The sequence below is a fragment of the Periplaneta americana genome, chromosome 4, assembly GCF_040183065.1.
Source record: "Periplaneta americana isolate PAMFEO1 chromosome 4, P.americana_PAMFEO1_priV1, whole genome shotgun sequence".
In the NCBI taxonomy this organism is placed as follows: Eukaryota; Metazoa; Arthropoda; class Insecta; order Blattodea; family Blattidae; genus Periplaneta; species Periplaneta americana.
In genome coordinates this window covers 143,219,352-143,239,607 of record NC_091120.1, presented here as the reverse complement: position 1 = coordinate 143,239,607, position 20,256 = coordinate 143,219,352, and the positions used below count along the sequence as shown (strand labels likewise).

The 20,256-nt window shown below is 36.2% G+C and overlaps 1 long non-coding RNA gene across 1 annotated transcript; it reads left to right on the top strand.

Moving 5' to 3' along the window:
- Positions 1–2,562: 2,562 nt before the first annotated feature.
- On the top strand, positions 2,563–20,041 carry LOC138698879 (uncharacterized). The gene is made up of 3 exons (XR_011331976.1): positions 2,563–2,699; positions 14,981–15,044; positions 19,525–20,041. It is a non-coding gene; the product is annotated as an uncharacterized lncRNA (long non-coding RNA).
- Positions 20,042–20,256: the final 215 nt, after the last annotated feature.

The window sequence follows — 20,256 nt, the reverse complement described above, 5'->3', positions numbered from 1 at the left end:
ATTTGGCCATTATTCAGTCTATCATTCAATATGGTATAATTGTTTGGGGTGGAGTACAAAAATTAATCTTAGTCCGTTAAATTTACTACAAAAACGAATTATTGAAATATGTTTGAAGAAACGTTTCGATTATACAACTAAATTAATTTATTCTGAATTTCATGTATTTAATATTGAACAAATTTATAAGTATATGCTGTTAAAATTTTATCATAAAAATCATAATAAGTTTATATTACAGACACATAATTATGACTAGACTTCGTGGAATTGCCACGAGAATCGTAAGGTTTACTACGCACGCGGTATAGACTGTATGAGAAGGTGCCGTGCAACGGATGGAGTATGCCTCTGATGTAAACACTGAGCAGTATACTGCGGTTACAATAAAACCTGTAACCTGCATTCAAGAAATATAATGAATGATCTTTGAAATCGGAAATATCTAAACATGTAAATACACAATTATTTTATAGTCAGATATATTAATTCTTAAAATTTAATGTAATATACTCACATCATCTTTGAATATGTGCATTGCAGTGAAGAGTTACGTACATTTTGAGCGACTGCAAAGTGAACTTCCTACGATGGGCACTTAAACAGTTTTTATATTGGGAAAATGTACATTCGACATCACACGATATAATAGGTGCATATTTGAAGAACGGAAAGTCACTACTTTTAGTACATCAACTTCAGACGTCTTATCGTGACCTGATAGTACATAATTTATAACACGAACTTGTGAATAGGCAGAATTTTTAGCAATAATATTTCTCAACTTACATTTCACTTTTTCTGAAATTAATGAATTGTTATTTTGGATAACGGTTTGTGATACTTTATCCGCTATATTAAGGGCTTCTGAGAGTTGTAGTTTAGACGATTCTAACAGAGTGATGCTTTTGAAAACGATTTTAAAATTAGAATCAATGAACAGAATATCTTCCAATAGCTGTTCAGAAGGCAATGATTTTACAGCTGCAACAGCGGAACTGTCTGTGCTATCCAATGCATCAATTACCTCCATTAATTTTCCATAATGTTCTGCATAATAATTAACAGAATTCAACCACGTTCCCCAACGGGTCAAGACTGGCTGCGGGGGTAAGGTTATTCCAGGAGTAATTTTTTTGGAACAGCAACACTCTCATTGTAGTATGTTTGATTGAATTCTTGTCTGCACTGAACAAATGTTAAACTTTGACTATTCCAACCACAGTAATGCAAAAATAAGTGCTTACATAGGTATACATTAGCTATAGCTGCTCTATCTATTTGGACCGGTCACAACTCTTAACATGAACTGCTTATACTACGAGACCGGGCGATCGCTCACCTCCTCTATACTACCGTACATCGGCAACCTGATTGCATGCTGCGTGTGGCAATTCAACGAAGACTAATTATGACACAAGACGAAATATTAATTCAACATTAGTAGAACCTAAATGTCTCACATCTGCTGGTCTAAAGCATAGCATTAATTTTGGCCCTCGGTTTTAAATTGCTTTAGCTAAATTGCACCCAGAACTTCTAACATGTAACCCACTAACATATAACAAGGAAATTAGAAACGTGTTAATATCTTCAATTTGATTAAATAAATTTATAGCCTATGTGTATGAATTAATCAATCTATATTATATTTGTATTCTATAATTTTGAAATATATATATATATATAGTCGACCTGGCTGGCAAGTTGGTATAGCGCTGGCCTTCTATGCCCAAGGTTGCGGGTTCGATCCCGGGCCAGGTCGATGGCATTTAAGTGTGCTTAAATGCGACAGGCTCATGTCAGTAGATTTACTGGCATGTAAAAGAACTCCTGCGGGACAAAATTCCGGCACATCCGGCGACGCTGATATAACCTCTGCAGTTGCGAGCGTCGTTAAATAAAACATAACATTTTATATATATATATATATATATATATATATATATATATATATATATATAAATTGTCCTACTTTTCACGTGCGATATTATTCTTCTCTATACAATTCCATTGCCGTTGTAATTTAAATTTTAGTTCCTATTTTATTTTATATTCTCTCATAGGCCTATTAATATTATGTCTGAACTGCGACCGAACACGAGCGCTGCTCATTGGGTCTCAAATTTTGTTAATACTATTGTATCTCCTTTTTTATATTCATTGTATTATTTTACTTCTATTTCTCTTGTTTGTAATTGTATTCTTTATTCTGTATATTTAAATTTAAATAAATAAATAAAATTCAATATTAAATGGTTTCATATCGCCATTTAAAGCTTCTTAATCCTTAAAAGTCTGAATTATTTATATTTAAATAAATAAATAAATAAATAAAAATAAATAAATAAAATTCAAGATGAAATGGTTTCATATCGCCATTTAAAGCTTCTTAATCCTTAAAAGTCTGAATTATTATTCCTTATAATGGCATCTTACAATCAATTTATTGAACTTAACTGAACCTTTAACAGACAAATAATACAATCATCATTCATTCAGTGTTCTGCCTAAGGTCGAAGAATGCAACATAGAGTCCTACGTAAATATCCCTATGAAGATATTATGTTCGCCTCCTGTTGGTCATTCTTGTAACACTCTGCTAAACGTCTACTGTCGCTGCTCTCTCAGTATCTTCCTGTATCTAGGAAGCTCGTGAGTGTTGTTGAATTGCTCCACTGCATTCTTCGAATAAATGGGTATGTATTCCAACCGTAAAGAAGTAACAAACATATTATTATTATTATTATTATTATTATTTCTGCTTTAATAAGATCGAAACTCGAATATGCATCTGGAGTCTGTAATTCTTGTTACAACAACTGTGTTAAATAAGAAAATATCTAACGTTAATTCATATCTTTATGTTCCATCAAATATCTGAATAGCTGCGCAGTGACTCCAAGAATATTTACGAGAAAAATTACAGTTGTAGCTAGTGTCACAGCTCTTCCGAAACGCGAAGATCTTGATGTCCCGTTTTATTCAGTGCCCTTAAAGATGAAATAATCTGTGAGTCTTAAACAACGTAAGCTTTCGTGTTCCTAAGAAAAGCTACAGTAGTCTCAGGCTTAATTCTGTTTATCATTCTAATTACAGAGTAACTCCGTGTTTGTGAGCGCTCCTTGTCAATATACTATACTTAAGTTTGCATAATTGCGTGTGATTCATTATATGAATATAGGTCTATGTGAACATAAATGATTATCTGTATACAATAACCGTATGCGTAACGTGTATGCATATTTTACGCTGATATGTTAAAGGATCTGCATTATTCCGGACTTAGGCTATGTGTTTGTATATTATGGCGTGTGTTACGTGCGTTATGAGTAGGTTATGTACACTATGAGTATGTGTATGTGCATTATGCTTCCAATGCGCGTGAATGAAGAGTGTGTTTTGAGCACTGCCTGGTGCATGTACACAGAATGTAAGGGGTATAAGTGCCGTCCTTTTCACAGTCGTCGAGGACGGTCTACAGGATCAAAAAATATCCATACAACATAGGGTCAAAAGTTGATAGTTTTCCCAGAAATAATATTTCTTCTCTCATTTTATTCGCTTTATACTGCTTGCATCGTTAGTAAAATTACGAAAACAATTACATCAGTAGGTATATCTAGCAAAGAGTTAATTTTAGTTTAAATAAATATTTGTGTGTTCTATTACGTTTTCGTGAAATTAAATAAAAATGCACGCTTAAATTTCTTAATATTCTGGCATGAGAGACGTGGCAAAGTTCAGCAGGCAGTACTCTGCACAGACGTAAATAAGAATCAGCTGAGCTCAAGCTCGCTGTCCTAGGTCTACTGCAGAGCGGATGACAGTTCAGTACAGGGTGTTCGATAAACAATTTACAATGTCATTCACAGTTTAGGAATATCATATGTTATTAATTTATGGAGAAAGTCGTCGTAATTCAAGTGAGGCAAGAAAGATGTACCGTCAACGTTTTCCTCAAAGAAGGTTACCTAATCGGCGAACTTTTATAGCAGTTTCTCAACGATTTTTAGAAACTTGGAGTCTCTTACCCCGTTTCGAAAATCACACAACCAGAAATTTGTTTAAAAATGATACTACTTTACAGAAGCGGGAGAGATAAAAATTTTGCATTAGAGAAAAAATTCGTGTGATTTTGTGCAGAAAACCATTATTATTTATTTTTTAGACATAAAATAAAAAATGGAGCAATATTGTTACATAAAATGTAAATTTACCATAACGTTTTATTAACGAGATTGAAAGTTTGTATTTGCTGCTCGTTTTATGTAAACGACAGTATTATCATTGTCCGCTTCTGCATTAAAACAGAGCATCTATACCGGTATGTCTGTGCCTGTTTGAGCTGTACTGTGTACATCTAAGCTCCCTTCTCCCCATCCAGCTACGTTGCAAAACGTCTAATATTATAAACTTTAATAATTAGTTAAATATTGCAATTAGAAAAAAATTGTGACTACATTTTTTCTTCCTTATGGCATAAATAATCATCAGTTAAAATAATGACACTTATACCGCTTACACCCTGTATATTATGCATTTGCTTTTTTATTTCTAATAATTTATGGGCATGCACGAGTAGTAATTTGTTATGCGTATATTGTTCTGTATTACTTAGTGGCGTTACTCTTGTATTATTAATGTGTAAAGGTGTAGGACTATGATAAACTTATGTTACGTGTATTTTATGCGTACCTATTAGGTAATTCTACAGAAGAACTAGACCAAAGGAGGCACCATTTTTTATTTAATCATTACATATTACGAATAGTATTGGTATTGCTCTTCGGCACTACTTTCACAGAGTAGTTAGAACTATTCACCTGTTGTACGTAGTAATGAATGTATGTATGGTCGCCATAATGGCACGTGCTGATGAGACGTGTAATTCAAGTACTTAAGTTTGCTCGAGAGTTCCAAATGCAAATTTCTAAACAGTGGATGTTTGGGGGCCTGGACCCCACCAGCAAGAAAGTATTTTTAGTGCAAGTGGAGAGCAAATTACTGGACAGTAGGTGTTTGGGGGGTCTACATCCCACCAGCAGGAAAACCTTTAGTGCTAACGAATACGGATATTATTTTTTTAAGGATATCGATATATTAATTGACATTAAAGTTTAGATTTAAATAGTGATCCGTTCGCTTATGACGTCTAATGTGAACAATATGACTGCGATATATTCATTCATTACCACGTGCAACAGGTGAATACTACCACGTTATTGTGTAGTCAACTGTCCGAAGACTGATCTGAACCTCATAAGGGATACCATTGAGGAATCACTTATGAGGCAACTAGGCCAGAAGATAATGGGATAAGGTGGCCAGTTCCTCCTCCCCTCTATTGCATACATCGCCGATTAGATACATATTACACTAGTCAAACTTCAGATGTAAACAAACAATTTGTTCTTCGTCTGACGCATATCGTCAAGTGAGATGTACTGCCTGATAACAGATGTACAGATATGGAATTACAATTTGGATTGAGTCTTGATGGGAGTCCACCTGCATGTAGAAAACAATTTCGCACGACTGTCAACAAGTAGCATATATACTGGGGCTCTTGGATAATTATTTACATTAACTATTTGCCTTTTTCTGCCCGAAAAAATAAAAAAAAACCGTCGAATTTTCGCATTTTCCCCCGAATATTAAAACACTTATAATTTTTTCCCCACAAATGCGTATTTTCACTCTCAACCCAATATCAGGTATAAAATATTCTGACAGAAATTATTTGTTGAAATAAATTAAATTCTGTAGACGAATTTCAAATATATGAAACTCTACATAAAGTAATAAAAAACATGAAATAAGCAAATCTATGTTAACCTATCTCACCTACACTAACCTAACCTAACTTGATCTGATCTGATCTAACCTAACCTAACCTAAGGTAACCTGACTGTCCCCTCAAACCTCCTTATAATTTTATCTACTGTATCTCATAACGTTCAAAATTTAATTTTTGAAGTGAGATATCCGCACGAAAAAACGCATGATATAAATCTTAAAAAAAAAATCAGTTTTATTACATTGAAATGATGAAGTTGGGATGTCCTTTCCTGTTCGTTTATTTATAAAATTTTTAGCTGGTTATTATGTCCTTCAGAGTTAAGTTGTATGCTGTTGTATGAGAGCTTTTCTACTCTACAACATTGATTTTTAGATTACCGGTAAGCCTACATCAATTGCAATTAATTATTTTCACATCACTAGAAAAATGTTGTCTGCCAAACTCCTATACAGTAATTTTAATTTGTAATTTACAGACTTCTTTACTTTTGACTTATTTGTCAATTTTTTGTCGTCAATATTCTGCAGTCCATCGTATCAACTTTGGAGAAGAACGTGTGAAGTGGACGGACAGAATAAGAAATGAAGCTGTGCAGGAAACAGTGGGTGAAGAAAGAATGATGCTGAAACTGATCAGGAAGAGGAAAAGGAATTGGTTGGGTCACTGTCTGAGAAGAAACTGCCTACTGAAGGATGCACTGGAAGGAATGGTGAACGGGAGAAGAGTTCGGAGCAGAAGATATGAGATGATAGACAACATTAAGATATATGGATCATATGAGAAAACAAAGAGGAAGGCACAGAATAGGAAAAACTAGAGAAAGCTGGGTTTTCAGTGAAAAACCTGCCCTTGGGTAGAACAACTAATTGAATGAAATGAATCGTGTCAACTCTGAAACATTTAGTTATACACAACGAGTGTAGGCTACGTATTCTCCCCTTCCCCCCTTCACGACGTCATTGCTGCCGGGATATAGTGAACATTAAATAACCTTGAGTCAGTTTGATTCAGGGATTAGTGTCTAAAACAGGGGTCGTCAGCACAGAGCACCCTGGGGCTAGCGTCTCTTACCCGCGGGAAATGTAGTGCACCATGGTGCACTCATAGCTGCCAGCGGGTATGCTCTCTATCTCTTCCTGCTGCACGACGGTGCACACGGGACGGCACCGCTTACCCTTTGCACATTTCAGCGAGTGCTGACGACCACTGGTCTGAAATGTCAGCAGTCTACCTTAAACCAATTTTCTTCTCTGAAATCATTTGTACAAGAGACTAAGAAATGTTTTAATTAATTATAAAATATTACGGAAGATTACCGAATGAATTGACTGTAAGGTTCCAAGTTCTAAAAGAAATGAACGAGGAAAGCAAACATTTTTAGTCACTTCTGCGATGTTGTTGATGCTGTGGAAAGCAGACAACACTGCCGCAGGAGTACCCTCGGGTTGAATTACATCCATGCTTGTGCAGATCCAATATGGACAGCTCATTATGTTTATCAGTGTTGCTACATTTTGCATTTTTCTGAAAAAATTAAAAATGTTAAACAGATTATTGCTCGTAACAAAATATTAAATTTCAAAATTTACTCCTAATAGCCTGATCTGTAGCTCATGTGAATCAATATAATATTTAATAAGTTTACTTCCATTCTGTATATGCATATGTCTACAAGTGCGTTCTTTCACATTGTCCATGTACACCAGTGATGTCAACGAGAGCGCAAACGTGCTCATAGCCCGTATGCGCTGCTCAGAGCACGTAAGGCACGCAGGTACAAGTCGCTAGTAAACACAAGGGTTGTACATTACACATTGACGAAGAAATCGTTCAATATGTCTCAGACTGACTGGACTCTTGTCTTCGTATATAAGTGAAAGATGAGGTGATGCTCTTTGTTGGTTTGTGGAAATTATTTAGTACAAAGACAAGCAGTGTCAAACGCCTGAAATTATTAGTTCATCTACTGAATGATGTAACATTCAAATTAGTTTGTTTTTATTGACATTAAATAGTAGTAAATGTATGTGAAGATGTATTCTAGAGCTTCTTCCTCATAGCATTGTATTTATGTTTACAGAATAAAGTACAAACAAAAGTGTGTGCTGCTAATGGCGTAGACTCGTTACATGTCAGTTACGAGTTGTCTGTAAATTGTCCAGATTTTCGTACATAAATTCTCAGTTTGACGATATTTCTTACCATTATGATATTATTCTGTCCAGGTATTTTGAATTGCGTGAATACTTATCAGAATTCATAATTGCAAAACAGAGACAGTCCAGAACTAGTGAACTCTACTTGGATCGAGGAACGTAACTTTGTCAAGGATATATTAGAGCATCTGAACGTTTTGAATTTGAGATCGCAAGAGAAGAATCAATTAATTTGTGTCGACAGATATTGTTAAAAGCTTTCAGATGAAGATTTCATTGTGGATGTCATAGATCTCACAGCACAATTTTTTTTATTTCAACGCCTTCAGTTACTGAACTCCTGCTCAACAGTGTAAAATACTACAATGTTTTAAAAAAGACGATTTAAAGATATTGACCTGCTCCAGCTCAAGTTGGATTTCTTTTCTGATCCTTACTCATCAAACCCAGAAAATATACCAACACAGTTACAATTGAATACTTGAATTGAAAAACATTCCAAGTACAAAATTTAGCGAATTCGACTTTTTACGTAACAAGTTGTGTTTTACATAGGCTATCACTCTGTAAAAAAGAATATCCTAAGTTCGATTCAAAGCCTATGTTTTTTGGATTATATAAATATTTATTTCAATATTCATAATGCAAGCCTATATAGTTCCTTCGCGGTCCTGAAAAATTTACTTCAATGGACTTGGAATGTTAGCCAATTCAGGTCTTCCAGTAGAAATTATTTTGCTGCAGGAAACATTTCACCAGGCATAAGAAGGCTGATGACGGCAAAAATAAAAAAAAGCACTTCTGAATTATTCGAGAAGTCAGGAATTTAAATTTGTTTCTAGAAGTATGGTGATGCTCATATAAGTAGTACGTGATTATGTAACAGTTAATAACAATAATAATTAATTGCATTTATTAGAGAGGTGTAAGCTGCAAAACATGCTTTTATTTCTTGTTTTCTTGTATGAGTGTAACACATTATCTATTACTGAACAGCAGTTCAATTCATCTTGCAGTGGTAGGCCAATAGAGTTAATTTTGTTCACCTCTTCTTTCTCACCGCTACTGCCTGCAGAATAGATTTATTGCAACCCGTGAGCGCTTGGGAGCACGTAGAGTCTTTCACGTGCTCTGACCTTGACATTCCTGATGTACACAGACGTGGTTCTTTAGCACATATATAAATACACACACGTATTTTCTACCATACTGGACGTACACTACAGTGTCGCCAACTCGATTATTAAAAATCCGATGAGAAACGATGCGGAAGTCTCTGAATTGCTATATTGCAATGTAAAATAAAATTATTTTGCCGCTGTGAACGTTAAAAAAACTTGCTAAACGCCTATATCAGCAATACAAATTTCATAAATTTCATTCGCTAAACTAACATTGGAAAACGCCAGGTCTAGCGGGAAGACCTCTGAATTTGCAGCACTGCGTACACGTGCATACATACAAATGTACAGGGACATCATTTTATTTTTACCGTACTTCACTTTTTATTGTAACTCAGTTTTTTAATGTACTTCACTCCCACTCCTCCTACTAATGAAATTCAACCGTCCTCAACACATATCCAAGACCGCATATACAGTCATAGTAGCCTTACGGTCATAGTAAACAGTACGTTTCAAAAATTTGTTCGCGTTTTCCAGTGACGAAAGAGCTTTCAATACTGTATCATTTCCCATTTGCCTACGTCGCATCCCGGTTTCCTCCACCTGCTTCTATTCGCCTGTCTGTGAATGCTAGTGGCTGGGCTGTCTTAGCTCTTTTCTGAGAACATTAATTTCTGTTAGGAATTGGACATCTACGTAATATTATACCCATACAATTATTTAAAATAACTTAAATAAAAGGGCCTCGTTAAGTAATAAACTGTCACGTGATTTCCTGCCTTTCTACGACGCTGCGACGTAACCACTTGGACGGACAGTAGATAACATGTCTGAGTAATTTTATTTTTTCGGATCGGTCAGAAGTGAAGATTGAATTTACAGTACGTAAGGTCTCTTTTATAGAGTAGGTACAGAATTATTTCAACATGAGTTACTGATACGAAGTACGAACCTGGTAATTGGAATTACTTGCAATAGTGTATAGTGCGATAATATGCACATTAGAACTGAAGCCTGTATCGAAATTAACGGCCACCATTTTCAAAAATGTGTTTAAATATCCATATTATTATTATTTTTCAATTTAACTTCATTCTCTATAGTGTACGCTAATGTGCTGTAGACAGTATAATATACACTGCATAATGAATACGTCCGCATGGAAAGCTCAGTTCGTGAGTAAAAACCGTTGCTTACGAGATTATACAAGCTGGCGCATAGCACGATCGAGAGTAGGTCTCTGTGAGTCATGACAATTTCTGCCGCTAGGTTCGCCTCCCTGCCCTATGAAATGATGAATAGTACCATTACAAAGCATTGTGCATCGTGAAAATAGTTCGATTAATTGTGCATTACTCATTGAGTACGAATATTACAAATATGCCAAGCATATTACAGTGTTATTTGAAGTTTGTTCAGCTAAGTTATATTCGAAAATTGTCTGTGTTTTGCTATGTGAAGAACTCTGTACCAACAGGTCGTATCTTTATAGGTTAAGGTAAATGTCAAAGTTCTATCATGTAACAAGCAATGCTATGTTAAAAGTGGCGAATTGCATTTTCCGACTCTCGAATGATGTGACCCGAAATGTAAAATAATTTCATGCATTGTTTCACTTACCAAGCATTACTGATATAGGCCTAATGAAAATGTGAACGACGTGATGTAAACATTGAAGATAATGTTGTTACTGTTTTCCCTTTCTCTTTTAGAAAATGCCGACAAAAGTAATGAATTATCTTCATGCTGTACTTATTAGTTAATTAATGTGTATTTGTCTGTATTTTAGACCTGTGTATTGTTACGTAATTATGAATTCAAGGAAATTAAAGATAATGCAGTACCTTAATTAGTTGCAATATCTTATTTAATAACAATATTAATAATATTAGGTGAAAAGGGTAGGCTATAGTGTGTATATGTAAGATGTCAAGTTAATTTATTTCCGGAAATGTTTGGTGTATGAACTGAAGTACAGAGCAGACAGTCCCTCAGTTTATATGTAATATGTTTTAATATCAAGAATGACAGCCTTTTATTGTAATATAATTGAGGAGTAGAAGTTTGCAAATTACGTCTATTGTCCATAAAATATTGTACGAAGCATTTAATAAGCAATGGTGAGTCCTTTAAATGCCCCAAATGTCAATGTCTTTTAAGTGTTCTGCTATGAATATATGGGGCAGACCAGCGCTCCGAGCGGCGGAATTGGCATTACGAGGGAACCACTTCATACTCGTTTTTCAAGCCTATGCGCCAGCTTGTATAATCTCGTAAGCAACGGTAAAAACACTCATTGTTAATACTGAACTGTATTTTGATTAAACAAACACCTAATGAAAATTATCAAATCCAAAATCGCGATATTTTCTAATTTACGTAAATGAACTACTTTTCTTCTCTGCTATACCTAGCAATAATAATAATAATAATAATAATAATAATAATAATAATAATAATAATAATAATAATAATAATAATAATAATAATCCGTGGCGCTACAGCCCGTGAAGGGCCTAGACCGACCAGCCCGCTGCTGGCCTCACGCCCACATGCCGAAGCAGAGGTGGACGATCATCCAACCAGAATGGAGGTATCGTGTGGTTAGCACGATGATCCCCCCAACCGTTATAGCTGGTATTCGCAACCGGATTTCCCTACCTATCGTAGCTCCCCAAGTGCATCACGATGCTGGGTGGGCAGCGGTCCCATACACTGGCCGAAATTTCATGAGAAAATTTCTTCCCCATGAGGACTCGAACCCCTATACCTAGTAAAGTTTGTATATTACGCCAGTATCATCGAACTCCAGTCGTGGAAGGGGGTAACAAACGGTGTTTCCGGTTCTTAATCTTTGATCCAAAGATATAGCCAGGTTAATATTAGAAATGTTAGTAAAAATAAAATGATGTCTCTGTATATGTGATATGCATGTACGCACTTGTCTGCATCGTCCTTTTGCATGCGTACGTGCTCACAATCAAGTACAAGCATGGCTTGCTTTTGTTTGAACGTAGAATATTCTAAAAACGCTTAAACTGTTGTGTTACAGTACCAGGCTACTTTGTGCTATGTCTGGAATGTGAAGAATGCAGACAAAGGAATCTGTACTGTTCATGTAGTAGGAAAATAACTGATGCTTGTAATGGGAACTGGCAGAACTCTGTGACTCATAATAAACACGGTCAAGCAATAACAAATATGCTCACAGGCCCGGGGATACCTACGTAGAAACTCGCGTCATTCTTATCGCATAGACTACTCTCCATTTCTTTCCCACCCCATTTCTGTTGCAATAACAACGCAAAAAAATGTTATTGCTGACTTTTAATCGGATGTTCATAAACTTAGCCTGAGCTAAAAGCATGCATTTTTTGTTAGTTAGTAATAGGCTTAGATATTTATCTGTTGACAAAGATCAGAAGAAAATTGCACACTAATACAACATGGGCTTCATTTTAGTATACAGGCTGTTAAAAAAGGTATCCAATATTTTAGGAGGTGGTAGTATGCATCAAAATAAGAAAATAATTTCTAATAAGCTTGGATCATACAACACATACTTTCTGAAATCTGAACAGTTGTTCATAGGAGGTGCTCAATTGTGACGTTCATTTATGTCAATGCATTTCTCTGCCCTACAATACAGCAGACTATCGTAGTTGACACCCCTGGCATGGAATAATGATACGTCGCAAGGAATACTGAAAACAAAAGTCTGGTTGCGGATATGAGCAGGATTCAGCAGAGATGGTGTTGTGAATTTTCGTAATCAGCATGTGTGGGCTGACGAAAATTCCCATGCAGTTGAAGAAACAAGACATCAGCACCGATTCTCAATCAACGTGTGGGCAGACGTTCTTGGTGATAGATTAATAGGGCCATACGTGCTACCACAGAGACTTTCAGGACTTTCTTATTGACGTATTGCCTGCCTTGCTGGAGAATGTGCCATGTCATCAGGACTACAGATGTGGTTCATGCACGATGGCACACCAGCACATTTTCTCCGCAATGTGCGTGAACACCTGACGTTGATATTTCAGGGCCACTGCACTGGTCGGGGAAGCCCCACATCTTGGCCTGCTCGTTCCCCAAACCTAAATCCCCTATACTTCTGGTTATGGGGACACATGAAGGAACCAGGTCAATTTCAAAGACAGCGTGATTCCTTACGCCAAAGGGCAGAGGAATGCATTGCCATGAACGGACGTCAGATTAAACACCTCTTATGAAGAAGTGTTCAGATCTCAGAAAGTATGTGTTGTAGGACCCATGTTTATTAGACCTTATTATTTTTTGTTTTGATGCATACTAGCACCTCCTAAAATATTGGATACTTTTTTTAACATCCTGTATAAATTATTATTATTATTATTATTATTATTATTATTATTATTATTATTATTATTATTATTATTATTATTATTATTAAAGATTAATTGTGACTTTAAAATGGAATATCTGCTTATTTTTTCTAGCATTTTATAAAAACTACAATTTCTCAAAATCCATAAATGTAATTATTTTAAATTTCATTTGTAACTTACGTCATAAGACAATGTTAACTACTATAAAGTGCAAAGTACGAATTATCGCTTTTACACGTAATAATTTTTACCACATGATATTTTCTATTAATAATTATTTGTCATAGTATCTTAATTATTGCAGTTAAACACAAACTGCAGAGAAGAATGTGTATGCAAAATTTCATGAAAATTCATCATTGATTCCTCTAGATCAGGGTCGTCAGCACAGTGCACCCGCGGATAAGAGACTGCACTATGGTGCACCTGTGGCTGCTAGCGGGTATGCTCTCTCCCTCCTCCTGCTGCACGACAGGACATATTACGATCCATTGCTTACCCGTTACCCATTTCAGCGAGTGCTGACAACCATTGCTCTAGATGGAAACATCAGTTTCTCTGCTAATAATCTGACACGTGATGAATATGTTATAATTTTTATTTAGCAAATTAATAAAATATTATGATATTATTTCATTAAAACTGGAGCTATTTAATTACATATTATTTACCAGTCCTTCGTTGTGGTCAAGGGAGCAGAAAAATAACTGGCCTTCTATTTTCAGCAACAAAGTAGAAGATACGATGAAAGAGTAATGGAACGGAGAAAAACTCCCTCCGACACCGGGACTTGAACCCGGGTTTTCAGCTCTACGTACTGATGCTTTATCCACTAAGCCACACAGGATACCCATATCGGTGTCGGACAGAATCGTCTCGGTTTAAGTTCCAACTCTTGGGTTCCCTCTAGTGGCCGCCCTCTGCACTACGTCATAGATGTCTATGAACGCAGGACTGAAGTCCACACATGTGCTGAGGTGCACTCGTTATGATTGACTAGTTGGCCGGGATCCGACGGAATAAGCGCCGTCTTAAATCACGAAGACATCTATGACGTAGTGCAGAGGGCGGCCACTAGAGGGAACCCAAGAGTTGGAACTTAAACTGAGACGATTCTGTCCGACACCAGATGGGTATCCGGTGTGGCTTAGTGGATAAAGCATCAGCATGTAGAGCTGAAAACCCGGGTTCAAGTCCCGGTGCCGGAGAGAGTTTTTCTCCATTCCATTACTCTTTCATCGTATGATAATGCAGAATATCTGCATGGAAATATCATGTGTACTTCGGTACATTAAAATAATATATAAGAAAGTAGAAGTTTGCATCCCTTTCAAGAGATTATATGCGTCTTTTATTGTGTGTAATTATTTCCTTATCCACACCATACTCAATGACCAAAATGATTTGCTGTAGTACAAGAAACCATTGCAGCTTTAATGTTGCGTGGAAGGTAATGTTTTGAGATAAAATTCCGCGTACAGTATTGATGTTTGTTAGTTACCAATGAAACTTTGTTTATTGTCTTAGGTGGAGGTGCAGCTTCGTGTTGACTTCATAGTGACGGAGTATCGTCTTGAGTGCGTCCCTTGAGGTAAGTGAAGTGAAGAACGATTTGATATCACCGGTATCAGTCATTTAGATACATAAATCCATGGGTAAGTACTAGAGATGAACAAAACTGCCGCTCTCGCTCTGTGTGTTCGTTGCATTTGTCTTTCGAGTCTTGACTCGTCATACTCGTGTGCTCCGAGTCTCGCTCATAATTTTCGAAATAACATTTGGTTGACGTGGAAAGATTTCGTAACTTTGAATAACATACATCATTGAAATAAATATCATTATAAATGTTTAAATGAGACAAAAAGACAAAACAGAATAGTATCTTACTTACTTACTTACTGGCTTTACTTTTTAAGAATAGTATCTTAGTTATCAAATATATGATATTACCTACGTTTATATAAATAGAAATAAAACAATTCTCAAATAAATTTGCATTTCTAAGAAACATAAAACATAACATTAATATATTTTTACTTGAGGTGCACACTTGATCTTAAACATATGAATGAAAATTCCTAGCCTTTTAATAAGGGCCTAGTAATTAAATAAAGGTTGGGGAACGGATTATTATACAATGAAAGGTAGAGATGATGTTTCAAATAGACTACTTGATTGTTTAGAACTTACATATATAACAGTTCCCAAAGTAGATAAAAGTTCAGTCAGGTATAAACAACTGTGGCGATTCAAGGCTGCTTGACTTCGGAACTTCGGGAGTCCTCAATATCGAGTCTCGGACGGAACACTCCCAACCAGTCTTTACGTCAAGGACGCGATGTAATACAACAGTGTCGTGCGGGTTTTCGGCTTTACGGGCGCTGTTAGTCTCGCTTTCTCGATCGTTGTTCATCTCTAGTAAGTACCTAAGTTAATCAGTTAATCCAGGCATGTCAAAACCCTGCACATTGTGCAACTGTCTCTGTGCGTTGTGCACTCTCTATTCCCCTACCTGGAGGGAGTGAATCGCCTTGGAGGGGAACGCGACAGGGCTATACAATACCTGCAGCAGCTTTTGTTTCAGTAACACAGTTTCAGTAAGAGTGCCGATTTGGCTGCGTCTGTGAACGAGTTATGATAAATAAAGTGAGGAGTTCACAGATAACTGAGAAGAAAAATTACAAGTCATATAACATAATTGTTATAATGTTTTCCTCAGCCAAAAATAATATTTTAAAATTAAAGGCTTTCATCAGCCTATATCGAGGTAATAATGTTGTGAGTTGACAATTTAGATCAGATTAGTAAAGTTCACATATTATGATACTGCCACCGTTTATTTCTTAATCAGTACTCTCACGGCAAAAGTACTTGACAATGGCGTTGTTTTGGAGTCTGTACTAACACAGCCATCAAAGGTTAGACGACTTACGATTTTGATTTCATAAACTGGTAAGTGATGAGAATATAGCGAGGAATACATATGAGGCTCTTGAGGTTGTAAGGAATGAAGAAAACAACTATTTGTAAGGCGGAAAAATTTTCTGGAAAAATGTATAACGGCAAATTTTCCATCTCACGTCACAATATTAATTCAATATACTTATATTAATAAATCATTAAATCTGACATAAAGAGAATATCGTCGCTTCACAGCTTGTGAACTACACTTTTAATTTCTTTGGGTAACGCTCCCAACTTTTCGATACTTTCTCTCAACGCTTTCAAATAAACTATATGTGAATTTAAATTCTAAGATTAATTAATATTTATTAATATTAATATTAATTTATATTGACATACAGCAAAGAAATGATTTCAGTGTAAAAACGTCACAATGTCCTACTGCATGTAATGAATTGGGAGTATAATATTTTCTTCAACATTTGTGTACCAATGGTCACAGTAAATAATAATGCTTGACGAACAATGAAAGAGTAGGGTCTATTACTTTAAAATAATTAGTACCTACTACGTAAAATGAAATACTTGTTCGTTTCTTGTTGTTTCGAAATTACTGCAATTTTTTTTCTTCAAATACTGTATACAAATCATATTAATAAATTATGATTTACAAACCATTACTTTGTGAAGTATAACTGAGTAAGCCTAAAGTTTCTTATATTACAGTTGTCAAATACAGACACTGATAATAACTGTGTTTTTTTTTTTTTTTTGTTTTGCTAACTATGTTTATAATGTCCAAATGTATATTTAATCCAAGACTAGAAGCGCAGAATAGATTATTGTACACCCCTCCAGCTAAGAACGGGTAAGAGCAACGCTTGATTGATGCAATCTGCACAGACCGGCGATCCGCGGACATAACTGCACATTCAGAGTCTGATTTCTGACATGCCTGAGTTAATCAATTGATAATATTATATATTAAAAATTAACATGCTGTAATTTATTTACAAAATGCTTTAGTAATTCAATTATGTTATGGTATAGTCATCTATGTGTTAAACTATTATTGTCTGACATCTGTTGTTGATTGGCACGTTAATGTTAATAATAAACTACTCGGGGATGATAGTGGCAACCAGATTGTTGGAAGAGCTATAGCTAACAGACTAGGGTGAGCATGATTAGGCTCAACTCACACGGATCATAGCACAACCACAAAACGGTGGTCCAATTGGCGGTCAGGCATTAGTATGGAAAATTTAAATTATGGTTTATTTAACGACTTTCGCAACAGCAGAAGTTATATCAGCGTCGCCGGTGTGCCGGAATTTTGTCTCGCAGGAGTTCTTTTACATGCCAGTAAATCTACCGACATGAGCCTGTAGCATTTAGTCACCCTTAAATGCCATCGCCCTGAACCGGGATCGAACTCGCAACCTCGAGCATAGAAGGCCAGCGCTATACCGACTATGCTACCAAGGCTGATAATTAGTATGGAAACAGATTATGGTAACTCACACGGACCACAAACTGAAGTCATTCTCGACGGCTGTGGTTGTGAGTGATAGGTATCACCCACAAAATTCTCGCTGTCGATGGTCGAGCGCAACTCTCACAGTGCGACATGCCGACCACTCGCCTCCGACACCGTATCTTTGGAAACGACAAACGCTTTATATCTATCCTTGGAAACGACGGACGCTATATATCGTATCTTTGGAAACGACAGACGCTTTATATCGTATCCTTGGAAACGACGGACGCTTTCTTGGCAAATCGCAAGCTTGCTGTATGGTTGTCTGTGTCGATATGGATTTCAAGCGACCACAAAAAAAGAAGTCAGCGTGTGGTCGGTTCCTCCGACAGCACAACCACACACAAACTGCAAAATAATCGCAAAGTTGTGGTCCGTGCGAGTTGAGCCTTAGAGTCTACGATTGTACTGACTGATTGAGTGTATCAGTCGCTGATACAATCTTTCCTAATATTTAATGATTGATTCATTAGTGGAAACTGCTTGCTTTATTATCTTCTTATTACTTTTAATTGATTGATTAACTTACTGATTAATCGGCTTGGTGGTTGACTTTCTGACTAGCTGATTTTCTTATTGGTTGCCTTGCACACTGGTTGATAAGCATGACTGACTTGCTGTCTGTCTGAAATACCTGTTGCCAGACTTACTGGTTGACTTCATGCTTCATTAGTCTTGTGGATAGTTGATTCATTGTCTTAGACTATTTGATAAATTACTTTAGTTACAGACGTGTGCAAATTATTAGACTCAGCACCACATTTTTTTACATTTTAATAATTATCATGAATTACTGGCCACAAAATAATTATGTAGGACTCTATGTGAAGGATCAGTACAAAAAGTCCTAGAAACTTGATATTTTCCACAAATGAGGGACCGGTTCCCTGATGGTGAATGTGTGTTCATGCAGGATGGAGAACCCTGCCACAAAGCCAGATCAGTAACAAATTTTCTGGCTGAAAATGATGTAGACGTCCTTGCTTGGCCAGGTAAGAGCTCAGACTCAAATTGAATTGAAAATATTTGGTCTATCGTAAAAAAAGACTATTACCACCAGGGTGGACCTCATAGAAGCACTTATCCAAATATGGCACTGGGATGAAAACATCAAAAAACAATGTGAAAATCTCATGAACAGCATGCCAAACCGCATGAAATTGATGATAAAGAACAAAGGGTTTCATACTAAATATTAATTGTTGCAAACAGAGTGTAATAAATGAGTTTTGTAGAATAAATGTTACTTGAATCATATCGTTTGAGTCTAAAAATTTGCACACGTCTGTATTTTTTAAAAACCTCTTAATTCTACTTTTACTGCATTTATTTTCAACATTTACTTGACTTAGGCTATGATTGTGAAAAGAGATTAAAGATTAACGTTTGTTATCTTCTCCAGTTTATGTTCTAGACTTCTATCTACAATATTACTAATGTAGATATCACGGCCCTACCTAGTCTTAGCTGCTCAGGTCCAATTCATTTCCTCCCACACCAGGTTATTTGCTGGACCGAGTAAATTTGCGTACGTTACGGCACTAATAAAGATATGAAAATGATAATACTCTAGCTAGAACATTGTTATACTGGAAAGAAATCTCATTTGAATATTTCTATCCTACAGCAAAGCCAGAATTCAAGATACGACGACTGGAAATGGACGTCGACAACGATAATGGAGAAAGAAGTTGCGAGATCAACGATTATGACAACGTAGGTGAACCGTTGACTCGTTCCATACGTCGACATCACTCTGAAGACATCTTGACTAGCTTTCAATATTCCAGAGATCGAGAAGAAAATGCGTACGGCTATTCCGAAGTCTTACCAAATGTGGAAGGTGTACATGACCGAAGAGCTTACCAAACATCAGAGAACTCCAGAGTGCAACAACAGGAAAGTATACGATACGATGAAGCAAATAATTCTTTCACAATATCAATAGGTCTTCCAGAGGTACGGAAAGATGTGCTTCTTGAACATTTTGAAAGCTCATTGAGCTATGGAAATGGATTTCAGAATCTATCATCAAACAATCACCAAACGAAAGACTCTGTGACCAATAATGGACTTTCAAGTCAACAGAAATCTGTTACTTACGGAAAATTGAAACGCACTACTGCCGTCGTCCTTTGTGAACGGAGCACAAAGCAGGAGGTGGAGAACTATGAAATTATCGTGGAAGAAGATGAAAGTAATATGGAATTCTCTAACAAGGCGGAATACTCTCCACCAGAAATTTATTTTGATAGAATTCAGATGCCCCAAAGCCAGCCAGGCAGTTCTTCAGCTATTGTTGGAGATATTAAGAATGAAGTGGAAGTAGGTCGTCCATATAACGTTGATGATCCATCGA